The sequence below is a fragment of the Castor canadensis genome, chromosome 6 (assembly GCF_047511655.1).
Source record: "Castor canadensis chromosome 6, mCasCan1.hap1v2, whole genome shotgun sequence".
NCBI lineage: Eukaryota > Metazoa > Chordata > Mammalia > Rodentia > Castoridae > Castor > Castor canadensis.
This window is the reverse complement of record NC_133391.1, coordinates 60,054,528-60,068,488: the sequence shown is the minus strand read 5'-3', so window position 1 is coordinate 60,068,488 and position 13,961 is coordinate 60,054,528. Positions and strand designations below refer to the sequence as shown.

At 36.5% G+C, this 13,961-nt stretch overlaps 1 long non-coding RNA gene and 1 pseudogene across 4 annotated transcripts in view; one reads left to right on the top strand and one right to left on the bottom strand.

Moving 5' to 3' along the window:
• Positions 1 to 13,961, top strand: part of LOC141424113 (uncharacterized) — a 365,978-nt gene that overhangs the window by 46,332 nt on the left and 305,685 nt on the right. The window lies entirely within an intron of this gene.
• LOC109702401 (ras-related protein Rab-23 pseudogene) lies at positions 49 to 1,253 on the bottom strand (annotated as a pseudogene).

The following is a 13,961-nucleotide window of genomic DNA, read 5'->3' as shown; positions in this document are numbered from 1 at the left end:
CCACACAAGCAACGTTGCCAGAATCACACTGATGCAGTCTGGCATGATTTAGGGTTTGCCTCTCAGTACTGTTTTGTTCTAACTGAACACTACTTTTCAGAAAAGCTGCATAACCAATTTCATAATGCTCGCTGTCCTTGGTCCTTGGCATTAAAACCTGTATCGATATATTTAGGCATTTCATTTATGTTTTCTAGCACTTAAAATTCAGCAAAACCTGTTTTTGACATTCTTTATAGCATTCTTTCAAAAACAGAAGCTTCGTCTAACATAGAAAATTAAAATGAGTCTGTAGGGCAGTAATTTTTCCACCAGAGGTCTCACTCTACGTTCTAAAAAGCACTGCAGAGTAGTATTGAAATCTGTCAGCTTTCAGAGAGCATTAGGTGCAAAGTCTGCTAGACACCTATAAAATACCATGACAGCTGGATGTGTTTCTTAGTGAATTGCACACTATAATTCAACTTTTCTCCTACCTAAAGATTTTAGGGTATACTACAGCTACTAAAAGGATTTCTATTTTTCTTGGTCCTTTGTTTGTTAGGTCTAAGATTGATGACGTCTCCACCATTAAGAGTACTTGAATTCTGACCCGAGTGACTTCCACCAGATGTATTAAAGACACCAATCTTGCTACTAGAGCGCACAGCTTCTGAGTCCCCAGCTATTTGCTGTTTGTGTTTTTGAAGACACTTCTCAGCCAGATACTTAAAAACTTCATTCTCATTTAGGTCTTCTTTCACTGAGGTTCTGTAGAATCTTAACTTTAACCGTTTTGCCAGTGCTTCAGCCTCCTCATTTTTTATACAAGAGTCATCCAAGAGGTCAATCTTGTTTTGTACGAGCACAGCTGGAATGTCTCCAACTTCAGCTGCTACTTTTTCTCTCCAGCTGGAAACTGCTTCAAAAGACTCCCTGTCTGTAGTAGAAAAGACAAGCACACAGGCCTGGGCTCCTCGATAGTATGCCTTGGTTATTGTGTCAAACTCCTTTTGGCCTGCCGTGTCCCATAGCATCAGTCTGACATCTTCATTGTTAACTTGGATCTGTCGCTCCAAAAAATCAACCCCAATGGTTTTCTTGTAGTCTTTCGTAAAAAGACTGAGTCATGCTTGATTTTCCAACTGCTCCATTCTCTACAACTACCATCTTGATGGCCACTTCCGTGTCTTCCTCCAACATTTTCCAAGTAGAAATGGTCTGTCTACCAACTCTAATTCCAGATGGATCAGATCTTCTCTCTCAATTCGTCCGGCTGCGGCGCAACCGCCAACGCCACTGCCCCACGCGCCCAGCACCCGGGGGACCGCCTGGCTGGTTCGCAGGGCTTTTGCTCCGCTAAGAAGGATTATGATTTCCTAACGAACTTTACCAGTATCCAGGGCTCAAACCCAGCAGCTCAGCAGCGGCTCCAATGGGCAGGGCCGGGCGCGGAGAGGGACACGGTCCCCTCATCTGCGAAGCGACGGGCTGTGGCGCATGCGCTGGGCTCTGCCCAGTAATACGTTTTGATACTTATTTAATGAAGTTACTGCCACTGAAGTTGAAAAAGGTTATTGGTGCACCAACTAAACATATTAAGTACTCTTAAAACAATGTCTTTATTTTTAATTGGCACATAGTAATTATACATATTTATGGGGCACAATGTGATATTTCAATATATGTAAAAAAGTTGTGGTCAGATCAGGGTAATCAGCATATCCTTATACAACTTTCGTTTGTGTGTGTGTTGGGAACATTCAGAGTCCTCTGTGTTAGCTATTTTGCAGCATGTCAAACATAGTTATCCTACTGTGTTATGAAACATTAGAAGACATTCCTCCTTCCCCCTTGCCCATTGTCTCTCCATTTTCTCTCTCCCCACACCCATCCCATGCTCTGGTGGTCACTGTTATTCTGTTTCTTTTTTTTTTCTTTTATTCATATGTGCATACAATGTTTGGGTCATTTCTCCCCCCTCCCCCCTGCCCCTTCCCTTACCTATCCTGCTCCCTTATTCTCTGTTTCAATGAGATCAACCTTTTAGTGTCCATATGTATGTGAGAACGTGCAGCATTTGTATTTCTGTGCCTGACTTAGTTCAGTAAACATACCGTCCTTCAGATTCATCCAGGTTGCTGTAAATGACATAATTGTATTCTTTTTTTATGGCTGAATCAAACCTGATCAATACAGAAAACCACCAAGTCACAAAAATGAAGAAGATAGGAAGAAAGAGGCAAAGAACATACAAAATGACTAAGGAAAATTAAAAGAACAATAGGTATATGTTTTTATTCATCAATAACAACCTTGAATACAAATAGTTTGGCTTCTCTAATTAAAAGATATGTACTGGCTCAATGGACAAAAACAAAGGGAAACAGCCAAGAAACTCACTTTATCAGCAAAGACATATATACACTAAAAGAAATGGGATGGAAAAATAATATAACACACAAACAAACCAAATGAGCCGGAGTAATGATACTTAAATAGATTTAAAGTCTAAAAAATTGTAAAAGGTCACTATGTAATGACCAAGGGACCAATTCAAAAAGTAAAAGTACCAATAGTGAATATTTATTCATTCAACACTGGCATGCCCAATTATATAAAACAAACATTGCTATATCCATAGGAGAGATAGACTGTACTGCAAAAGCAGTTGGAAAATTTCATACCTCACTTTCATCAATGGACAGTTAATTCTGACAAAAAATCAACAAAGAACCAAATGAATCTAACAGACACTTATGGAACATTTCATCCAACAGTTACAGACACGTGTCTTCTTATCAGCACATGGACTATCCTCTGTATATGTTAGGCTACAAAACAAGTCTCAACAAATTCAAAAGAACCAAAATCATAGTATGTATGTTCTGTGACCACAGTTGAATAAAATGTAAATCAACAATAAGGAATTTTATAAATTACATGTTTATATAAGATAATAAGTCATATAAATAATGAAAATGAAATGACAGTCTCTCAAATAACTGATAAGCCAGTGAAGAAATCAAAAGGGAAGGTTTTTAAATTTCTTGAAACAAATGAAAATGAAAGCAAATCATACCAAAACCTATGGCATTCAGCACAAGCAATACTAAGGAAAGTTTAGAGTAGTACTGTCTACATAAAAATAGTTATTCCAAATAAATTATCTAACACTGCAACCCAAGGTAGTAGAATATTAAGGAAGTGCTCTAGTTTCTGTAATTTATCAATATCATTTGGTAATTGTTCACAGGAAGTAAAATGAACCTTTTATTTTTGAATCCATGCTATGAATTTCTTTAGGTGACAACCCAATGACATTGACTTGCTCTAGTCAATTAAATTGTGCTATAAAGTGATGACTCTGTTTCTTCACTTGTTTTTTTTTCTTCTTTTTTTGCATAATATGTACGACCATATTTTCAGCCTTTTAACTATCCTCAAATTTATAGTTGCCCTGGGCTTTCCCAAATCTTAAAAGTAAATTATATTTGATTTTTTTAAATCCACTCATTTTACTGATAAATTTAAAGCAGACATAAGACAGTAAAAATGAATAACAGGAATCTGTATAGTATATAAGGCAAAAGAATAGAGAGCATTTAAAGGATTTTATTACATATTTCCTTTTAGAGGTTTTCCAAATGGTAGCAGGTATATTATTATTCGGCTGCTCCAGAGAAACTGTCATGAATATCAAAAACTTTCTGGTTGTGTATAGTCCCATTTTTTTTCCTTATGTGTTGAGCTTGGGGAATCTATAAAGTTCTAAATCTGTCTTTTAGAGCAGAGCTCATAATATTAGTGACTGCTTTGATAAAGAAGAACTAATTTAGCTACTCAAATTTTCAACTCTTCTTTTTGCTTCTATTTGTAGCTATCGTCAAAACCAAAATCATATCATCTCAACACACTCATGGTTTCCAGATGTATGCATCTTTGAGATGTTGGAAATAGTGAGTTTCAGGCCTAGACCATCATAGTTGCTGTGCTTTTTACCTCTCCTCAAATTGATTAAATATGATCTTCCAATTCTAAAAAAACATACATAGAGATAATGAAAAGAGACCGACATCAGTGTGAATGGTATATTTTGTTTATTTGTTATGATGCAAAGTTCCAACTAGTTGCAAATATTTAAAACCTTCCTGGTAAGTGCCTCCTTTTTAAGCTTCAAAAATATATTTCTGATTTTATAGTACAGCTCAAAATACTAAAGGACAGAACATAATTCTATTAAAATGTATTGTAAAACTGAAGTTCAGTGATAATTGGGCACTGGTGGCTCACATCTGTAATGGTAGGAACTCAGGAGGCAGAGATCAGGAGGATCGTGGTTTGAAGCCAGCTGGGCAGATAGTTCATGAGACCCTATCTGAAAATACCCAACACAAAAAAGTAGTGGCACAAGATGTAGGCCCTGAGTTCAAACTCCAGTACCACAAAAATAAATAAATAAATAATGTTCAGTGATATGTTAATATTGATTTTTTTCTGTTACATAATATTCAACACCATTTTTAGCAATAAAACAATGGAAATTAATAAATATACAATGTGTCTGATAAACTTCTCTTAAACTATCCTCTTGTATATTGTTCATTCATTATTCAAAACTCAATTTTAACTGCTGTGATGGTAATGATGCTCATTTTTTCCTGTAATTTCTGCAGTCATTAAAAGAGAGTAGTAACAGTGAATTGATTACAAATCACATAATAATGCTTTTATAAACACCTGCATTGTAATTAAACTAATCTAGTACAGACTACAAAAACAATAGATCCTACCTATAGTCCTATTTTATCAGGGATTCAGTTAGATTTTCTCCTTCATTTACATTTTTACAAGTTTTAATGAAACAAGCCATTAATCTAGCAAATAATAAAAAAACAGTATTATTCATTATTTCACTCATCCATTAATTCATTTTTGAGCTCCAAATATTCATAGGTATTGTATAAGTGATGAATTTAGTGCTAGAATTGAGACAGAGTCTATACTCTTAAGCATTCTTAATCAAAGATTGGAGACAGATCAACAAAGCAGTGATGATACAATGTGATACTTGTGCAGGATGCAGAGCACAGTGAGGGGTTGCAGAGCAGTTAAGAGCCCTCCAGGAAGAAGTACTGATTAAATGATGGCTAATAAAAGTAAGTTATCCCACCAATCATCTGGAGGCAAGAACATTCACAGCATGTACAAAAGTATGAAGGCATGACATGAAATATGAAGAGCTTGATATGTTCAAAGAAAAAAGATGAATGGATAGGCATAGCAGATGAGGTTCAGAGAGATTAAATAACTTGACTAAAGTCATAAAGCTAGTTAATGGCAGAGAAGGAACTAGAACAAAGGTTTTTTTCTTTTTTAATTTAATACCTCAGGACAGGGAATCTGTACTTTAATTTCCATTTGTGGATTTCAAATTCCTTAGCAACAAATATAGCGCTATCACTAAGGTTAGAATTGCAGTATGCTTTCACATCTTGCCTCAGTTTTTAGGGTCACTTCTTTTGTGACTCTTTTCACCTACATCTATAATATACATAAGATCAAGCCACTCTGCTGTGTGGTCAAAAAATGGCCCAACTGGATTGGAAAGGTAGGATAGGGATGGAGTGGGGAGATGTAAAGTAAGGCTAGCTGGTCCTCTATGCTGTGTGACAGAACTAGCTAGGTCACAGATGAACATGGTTAAGTGTTCCTGTTTATTGTATGCTTCTGCAAAAGAAGACATAAATTAACCATAAAGATGTCGACAGTGCCAATGCTCCTGACAGCCATTGCTTCCGCTTCCTCAACAGATGGTACAGACAACTGGAATAACTGGTACTGCTCTATGACATGTTGCTTTAAGGAAGAGATTTTGTAAGCAATATGGATAGTCTGATAAAAGTTTGAGTAGAAAAAAAATATGTATGCAGTCGTGAAGTGTGTAAAAACTTCAAATTCAACTCATGTTCATTACATCATGAAATTTGTAGATTGATAGATCTAATCTTGGCATAGATTAATTTACTAAATAGTGATTGAGTGACAGCTATTTACCAGACATTTTTATGTTCTAGAGACACAAGACTAGAAGCATTTTCTAATTTAAAGTAACTTACTGTGGAGTGAAGGATGGATGATCATGGTAATAATACTAAAACCATTATCCTATAGCTGGAAAGCTTACCGGTACCTGTTTTATTAACTCTATGAAATTTTAAAATTGTTTGCTTATTGACATACTGTTATGACTATGAACCTTTGAGCTGAAACTTTTCAGTTCAAAGAAAATTTATTGACTGATTATTATGAGCACCAAGTGTTCTGTAAGGTGTGAAAGATACCACCAGAATAAGCATTACTTCTTGCTTTCAGAATATGATTAGTCAGGTGTGATATTGTATACAGCCAAATGCCAGTTTTTAGAACATATTAATAAACAGATCAAGCCAGGCATCATGGTACATACCTGTAAATCTAGCAGTAGGGAGACCGAGCAGAAGAATCATGAGTCTGAGGTCAGTCGGCTACATAGAAAGACCCTATCTCAAAAACAATCAAGCAAATAAATAAATAACAACAAAACTTCAATGTACTAATGAACCCAAAACTTATAAACCGGTCAGAGAAAGGAAGAAAATGGTATTCAGTCTTGCTTTTGTCTTCCTTATTTTTTTTTGTAAGCACTTGGATTTTTTAAAAATTTTATTTGAATTTTATGTAGGATTTGGGTTCTCTTTTGGGGGTAATCAATGCATTGGATAGGATTCTTGGTGGTAATCAACAGAAACTGATTTTGATTAGCTTAAGCAAAAAAGGTGGGGGAATTTATATTCATAATATAAAATGATAGAATAAACAAGGATTCAGGAAAGAACAGAAATCCACTGTTGATCCAGGGATCTCAGTACTGAGAACTTACATTTTCATAGAAAAGGAGCCAGTTCCATTTCTCCATTACCTTTTTTGCCTCTCCATTCAATATTTACATTCTTGGGAGAGAGTATCTGACTACTCAAATCTGAGTGTGGTTATACCTTTGAAAGGGCAAGCAGCAGCAACATGATTTATATTTCTGGTAGAAACACATGGAATGTAGGAGTGGTTTTTCAAGAGAAGAGTGGGATGCTAATACCAAAATACAGGAGAAAACAGTGGACAAACAGAAATATATGACAAAATGATCATGCGCCTCCTCAATGTAGTTGTAAATTATTTTTGTTATATTTTAGAATGGTGAAGTGTTTTATGCTTATTAATATGCTACTTTTTGTAATAAAAATTGACTAATTTTTGTTTCCTTGATCAAAACAGTATGAAAAATTACATCCAATAGTACAGTAGAACTGTTCTCTATTTTCTGCCCAGTGGTCCTGTCAATTGGAAGCTGGGGATAGGATGTAGCTCTTCATAATTTCTGCCACCTGTATTACCTTCAGAATAATTTTACAAATAAAATATAACCAAAACTAAAAGAGAACATAAGATTTTATTTTAAAACATTGCTTTACTGTGACAGATGATGTTGTTTGCTGAAACTGAATCATTGCTCAAAATATAAATATGGTTTTTTTGGTTACTATTTCATTGATTTCAGCTCTTCTTTTTATTATTTCTCTCCTTCTATTTGTTTTGGGATTTGCTTATTCTTGTTTTTCTAGGAGTTTGAGGTGTATCATTAGGTCATTGATTTGGGATCTTTCCGTCTTTTGAATATATGCATTCATGGCTATAAACTTTCCTCTCAGGACTGCCTTTGCTGTGTCCCATAGGTTCCAGTAGGTTGTGTTTTCATTTTCATTGACTTCCAGGAACTTTTTAATTTCCTCTTTTATTTCATCAATGATCCATTGTTCATTAAGTAATGAGTTAGTTTCCAGCTGTTTGCATGTTTTTTGTCTTTACTTTTGTTGTTGAGTTCTACTTTTACTGCATTGTGATCAGATAGTATGCACGGTATAATTTCTATTTTCTTATATTTGTTGAGGCTTGCTTTGTGCCCTAGGATACGATCTATTTTGGAGAAGGTTCCATGGGCTGCTGAGAAGAATGTATATTGTGTAGAAGTTGGATGAAATGTTCTGTAGACATCAAGTAGGTCCATTTTATCTATTGTATATTTTAGATCTTGAATTTCTTTATTGATTTTTTGTTTGGATGACCTATCTATTGATGATAATGGGGTGTTAAAGTCTCCCACGACCACTGTGTTGGAGTTAATATATGCTTTTAGGTCCTTCAGGGTATGTTTGATGAAATTGGGTGCGTTGACATTGGGTGCATATAGGTTAATTATTATTTCCTTTTGGTCTATTTTCCTTTTATTATTATGGAATGTCCTTTTTTATCTCATTTGATCAATGTAAGTTTGTAATCTACTTTATCAGATATAAGTATTGCTACTCTTGCTTTTTTTGGGGGGCCATTGGCTAGGTAAATTTTCTTCCAGCCTTTCATCCTAAGCCTATGCTTATTTCTGTCAGTGAGATGCGTCTCCTGTAAGCAACAAATTGTTGGATCTTCCTTTTTAATCCATTTCGTCAAGCGGTGCCTTTTGATGGGTGAATTAATTCCATTCACATTAAGTGTTAGTACTGATAGGTATGTGGTGATTCCTGTCATTTAATTGTCTTCGTTGTTTGAAGGTTTGATTGTGTGTACCTAAGTTGAGGTTACTCTCTACTGTCTTGCTTTTTCTTTTCCTGTGGTTTGGTTCTGCCTATCTTTTCATGGTTAAATTGGGTTTCACTTTCTGTGTGCAGAATCCCTTGAAGAGTCTTTTGTAGTGGTGGCTTTGTGGTCACATATTGTTTTAGTTTCTGCTTATCATGGAAGACTTTTATTGCTCCATCTTTTTCAGTGATAGTTTTGCTGGGTAGAGTATCCTGGGGTTGAAGTTATTTTCATTCAGTGCCCGGAAGATCTCACCCCATGCTCGTCTTGCTTTTAATGTTTCTGTTGAGAAGTCTGCTGTGATTTTGATGGGTTTACCTTTGTATGTTACTTGTATTTTTTCTCTTACAGCCTTCAGTATTCTGTCCCTAGTTTCTGAACTTGTTTTAATGATGATATGTTGTGGGGTAGTTCTATTTTGATCTGGTCTGTTTGGTGTCCTGGAGGCCTCTTGCATCTGTATGGGAATATCTGTCTCTAGATTTGGGAAATTTTCTGTTATTATTTTGTTGAATATATTACACATTCCCTTTGCTTGCACTTCTCCTTCTTCGATGCCCATGATTCTCAAGTTTGGTCTTTTGATGGAGTCGGTCAGTTCTTGCATTTTCTTTTCACAGGTCTTGAGTTGTTTAATTAATAGTTCTTCAGTTTTTCCTTTCATTACCATTTCATCTTCAATGTCTTAGATTCTGTCTTCTGATTGTTCTATTCTGCTGGATTGGCCTTCCGTTTTGTTTTTCAGTTCTGTTTCGTTCTTTTTTTCTGAGGTTTTCCATATCCTGGGTGGTTTCTACTTTTATGTTGTCTGTTTCTGTCCTGAGTTCATTTATCTGTTTATTAATCGTGTTCTCTGTTTCACTTTGTTGTTTATACAGTGCTTCTATGCTTTCCTTTATTTCTTCTTTTGCTTTTCAAATTCTCTATTTTTGTTGTCTTGTAATTTCTTGATTGTCTCCTGTACATTTTGTTGACCATATCCAGTATCATCTCTATAAAATTCTCATTGAATACCTGTAGTATGTCTTCTTTTAAATTATTCTTGTGGGCTTCATTAGGTTCTTTGGCATAGTTTATCTTCATTTTCTTGGAGTCTGGATCTTAGTATCTGTTTTCTTCATTTCCCTCCGGTTCCTGTACTAATTTTTTGCTGTGGGGAAACCAGTTTCCCTGTTTTTTCTGTTTTCCTATTATTGCCCTTGGTGTTGTTACTTTTCCTGTACTATGTGCAATTAAGTATTTTCTAGCTTGTAATAATAACAATGGTGATATTTAGAATGGAAGGGTGAGAGGAGATGGAAAGCAAATAAGTTAAAGAAAAAGGGAAAAACAAATAAACAGACAAGTAGGAAAAAACAAAACAAAGAATCAAAGAAAAAACTTTCAAAGATATAAACAGGAGCATTAGTGTACTAATCGACAGTAAGCTGAACACGCATGAGAGAGACAGAGAGAGGATTGAAAATAAAAAATAAAAAGAATAAAGATAAGAATAAAAATAAAAAATAAGTAAATGAAAGAAATATTTATATATATATATAATTAAAATAAAACAAAATGAAAAATTAAAAAAAAAACCCTCCAAGTTCAAATGCAATGAAGTTTCAGTCTTAATAATTTTGGTGTCCGTCTCAGCCTCCAGTCCTGGAGATGGTGCCTCAGATGTTCTGTAGTTTTCTTATCAAAGGGGATGCATAAAGTAGAACAAAACTGCACATACACACACAAAAAAACCCCACAAAGTCCCAAGTTCAAATGCAATATAGTTTCAGTAAGTTTTTCAGCATGCAGGTGTAGTTCGGTTGTTTTCTCATCAAAGGTAGGGAGAGAGAAAAAAGAGTCTGGAGAGTGTTCTGTGAATGGCTATCTGTGGCTGGGGCTTGCCTGCCCGCTGGTGTCAGGCTGCTGTTGCTGGAGGCGTTATTTACGCAGATCTCTGGGGTGAGCTTAATACACACCTGGCCCTGTAGGCTTTGTTTACTCAGAGTTCTCCTGTGCACGAGCCTCTGCTACAAGCTTTCCCCTTTCCAAGCACACTGGGTAGGGGACACAGCACCCGCTTTCTCTGGTCTGTGTGTTTATTTACAGCTCAAGTGGGAAGTGGGTCTTCCCACCTCTACTGTGGAGTTTTCCTCCCATCACCGCTTTTACAAGCTTTTCCGCTCCTGATTGCTGGGCGGTGCTGCTGCTCCTGCTGGCCTCTGTGTTTGTTTACAGCTCACGTGGGGTGTGGGTCTTCCCCTTCTCCTGTGCTGTTTTCCTCCTTCCGCCACTCTCACAAGCTTTCCAGCTCCTGGTTGCTGGGCATGCACTCCTGCTCCTGCCGGAGCCTCTCTGTCCAGGCCCGGCCTGTTTATTTACAGTTCCAGGAAGGATTTCCCTCCCCCCTTCAGCACTCTGTGCCCCACCCTCTTTGCAACGTGTCTTTATTGTTCTTATTGCTTATTACTCAGGTTCTCCTTTTTCCCCATGTGGAGGTCAGTCTGTCCAGGGGGCTATGCCGTTTTGGCCCAGGGTTGTCTGTGGGAGTACCGCATACCACTAAGCTCACCTTGTCCGCATCTTCCCAAGCCGTCTGGGCGCGGGCAACTGTTGGCATGGTGGCCCTCCTGGTTTCTCCGTTTAATGTGAAGTGGAGATTCTCTGCGCCAGCTGGAGGTGTGGAGGGGTCAAACTTTTGCCTATTCTCTGTGGTTTTGCTGCAAGGTGTGTCTCCAGCATCTCTCCAAGATTTCACTATAGGAGGCATGCTTTCTGCTTCCTCCCTCTAGCCGCCATCTTGGAATTCTCCAAAACCTTCTCAACTAAAGGTTATTTGATGCATTACCAATCCAGAGTATTCCTATATTTTGCCCTGGATTTTTCTAGGACTCAAAAACATAGGACGCAAAAACAGCTGAACAAAACCCCAGAACTGTTATGGACAAACTAGCTATTGTAGAGCTAAAGAAGAGAGTGTGGCTCGTTTTCTTTTTTGAGAGTATGAATTCAACAATATTTCAAGTTTTTTTTGTTTAAAACTTAACAGCCTCTTAGAGGCAGGAACTATGTTCAATTCTTGAAAAAGGGTACAAATTGTCCTTATAACTTGCCTATAGTCACAAACTAGAATGATAAAGTTGTCATTTAACCTCAAATTGGTGAGACCATGCTTTTTTTGTGGTACTGGGGCTTGAACTCTGGGCCTTCACCTTGAGCCACTCCACCAGCCCCCGATCCCCCCCTTTTTTTCCAGATAGGCTCTTGAGAACTGTTTGCTGAGACTGGCTTCTAACTGCAATCCTTTTGATCTCTGCCTACTGAGAAGCTAGGAATACAGGCACGAGCCACTGGTGCCTGGTGAGACCATGTTTTTTATTAGTGGTATTGCTCAGAGCTCTTCACTTTCATTTTCTGCATCTCCTGACCTGGAGGGATGAACTTAATACTGAGATTCTCCTGTCCTGCAAAATATCTCCCTCTGATTATACAGTTAGCAACTGACTTTCAGTTTCCTCCCCAAAGTCAATGACACTTTTGGATCTGGTTCAGCACTTATTCTTTGCAAATTTTACTATTATTTTGATTGATTTCAGTGTTGTGTGCATAATCCATCCAATTTCCTCACTTCAGATACTGCCCTTAGCTCCTCAGCATTAGTAACTTTTATGTTCTCTACACTTTAGCAAACTAATACTGTCAGGAAACTGTCATCTCAGAAATATTAAATACTGATAGAACATGACAAAGGATGCTACATTTCTAGACCTTTTCTTCCTTCACCTGTGGATACAACTATGATTCTTAGTAAGCATGTGATTCAACTTCCATTTTCTAGCCTCCATTGTAGCTGGTCTTTTTTAAAAAATGTTTTTATTAGAATATGATAGCTACAGGGGGCTTCATTCTGGCATTTCCATGAATACATATATTGTGCTCGGGTTTGGTACATCCCTTCATTATTCTCCCTCTTCTAGTCCGCTTTTCAAAATGACTTCCATAGGTTTCAATGTTTCATATTCATATGTGTAATACAATGTCCCTTAACCATTTTCAGCTTTCTTTACCCTCTTTATTTACCTTCCCCTTCCCGCTATTACTTTCCCTTTGACATGACCTGTTTTACATTCCTGTCCTTCATATTTAAGTGTCTTTTTATTGTTTTGTGGGGGTTTTGCCTACAATGCCAGCCTCTCTTTGACTTCTTTGGGAAATCTTACCCATCTCTGATTACATCTTTCTGTAATAAAGGCAGATTAGCTCAGGCTGGGATTCAACAGGATTCCTTAACTGAACAACTTGTCTTTCTGGTCTAGGACACCTAGTTAGTTTCATGATCAGCCTTCCCAATCTTTAAAATTTATTTTCCTGGTTTTTAAAAATAATCTTCAGCTAGGTGTTTGGCATTTCTAAATAGCCTGGGAGTCTAATTAATGCTAATGTATATATATTACATATATTATGTATGTATATTATAGATTTTTGGAAGGATGTTAGCAGTACTATGAGAATGTTGAAGTGTTTTCAAATATGGTGTTCAGCATTTGCAGTTAAATCTGACAGAATTTTTGCCCCTTTATCTATAAGAAATTGGCATATTTCCTATGGCCTAATGAAATAACTTCCAACATCAAAGATGCATATTCCCATTTACTTCAGTTTTGTTGTTTATAATGTCATTTCTATCTACTTGGAAAGAAAAATGTTTTAATTTAATTTTGTATAACACTAAAATATACAGCATAGATTACTGAAAGTCAGGTTCTTATTAAAGTATTTTGTTATTCAATATTTATGAAACCTCTGGTCTAAAAAGCTATGGAATAAGACTGGGGCCGATTCATTGCAAACTGTGTTAAAATTTCAACAGCTTTGCTGTGGATGCTACTATTGAAAATAAGGAGCTTATCAGCAAATGGTATAAATAATGAAATTCAACCTGGATTTTCAAGTTATTTATAAAATCTTTGGAAATGTTGGCAACAATTAAATTTCTGAGACTTTTAATCAAACCTATTAAGTAGTAGACTTAGTCTCATATTTTAAATTTTCAATTATTAATATAGTTTTCCACTATCAGAGTTTGGTAATAGCTGGCTAAACCTAGCAAAGACCATATAAGATTCTCTTGATGAGATGTTTATTTCACTTACTGCTAGTCATGATTAGGACAGTATATTAAATACCTAGAGTGTTAGCATTCAACAAAAAGTAGTTCACATCACACTTTTACAGGTGAAAATTTTGTAGGCAGCAGGAGGCTAGTGAGTTCTTTTAAGTCATATTTATTGCTGGTGCCAAAGCTGGCCTTGAATCCAGATCTTCTTGTT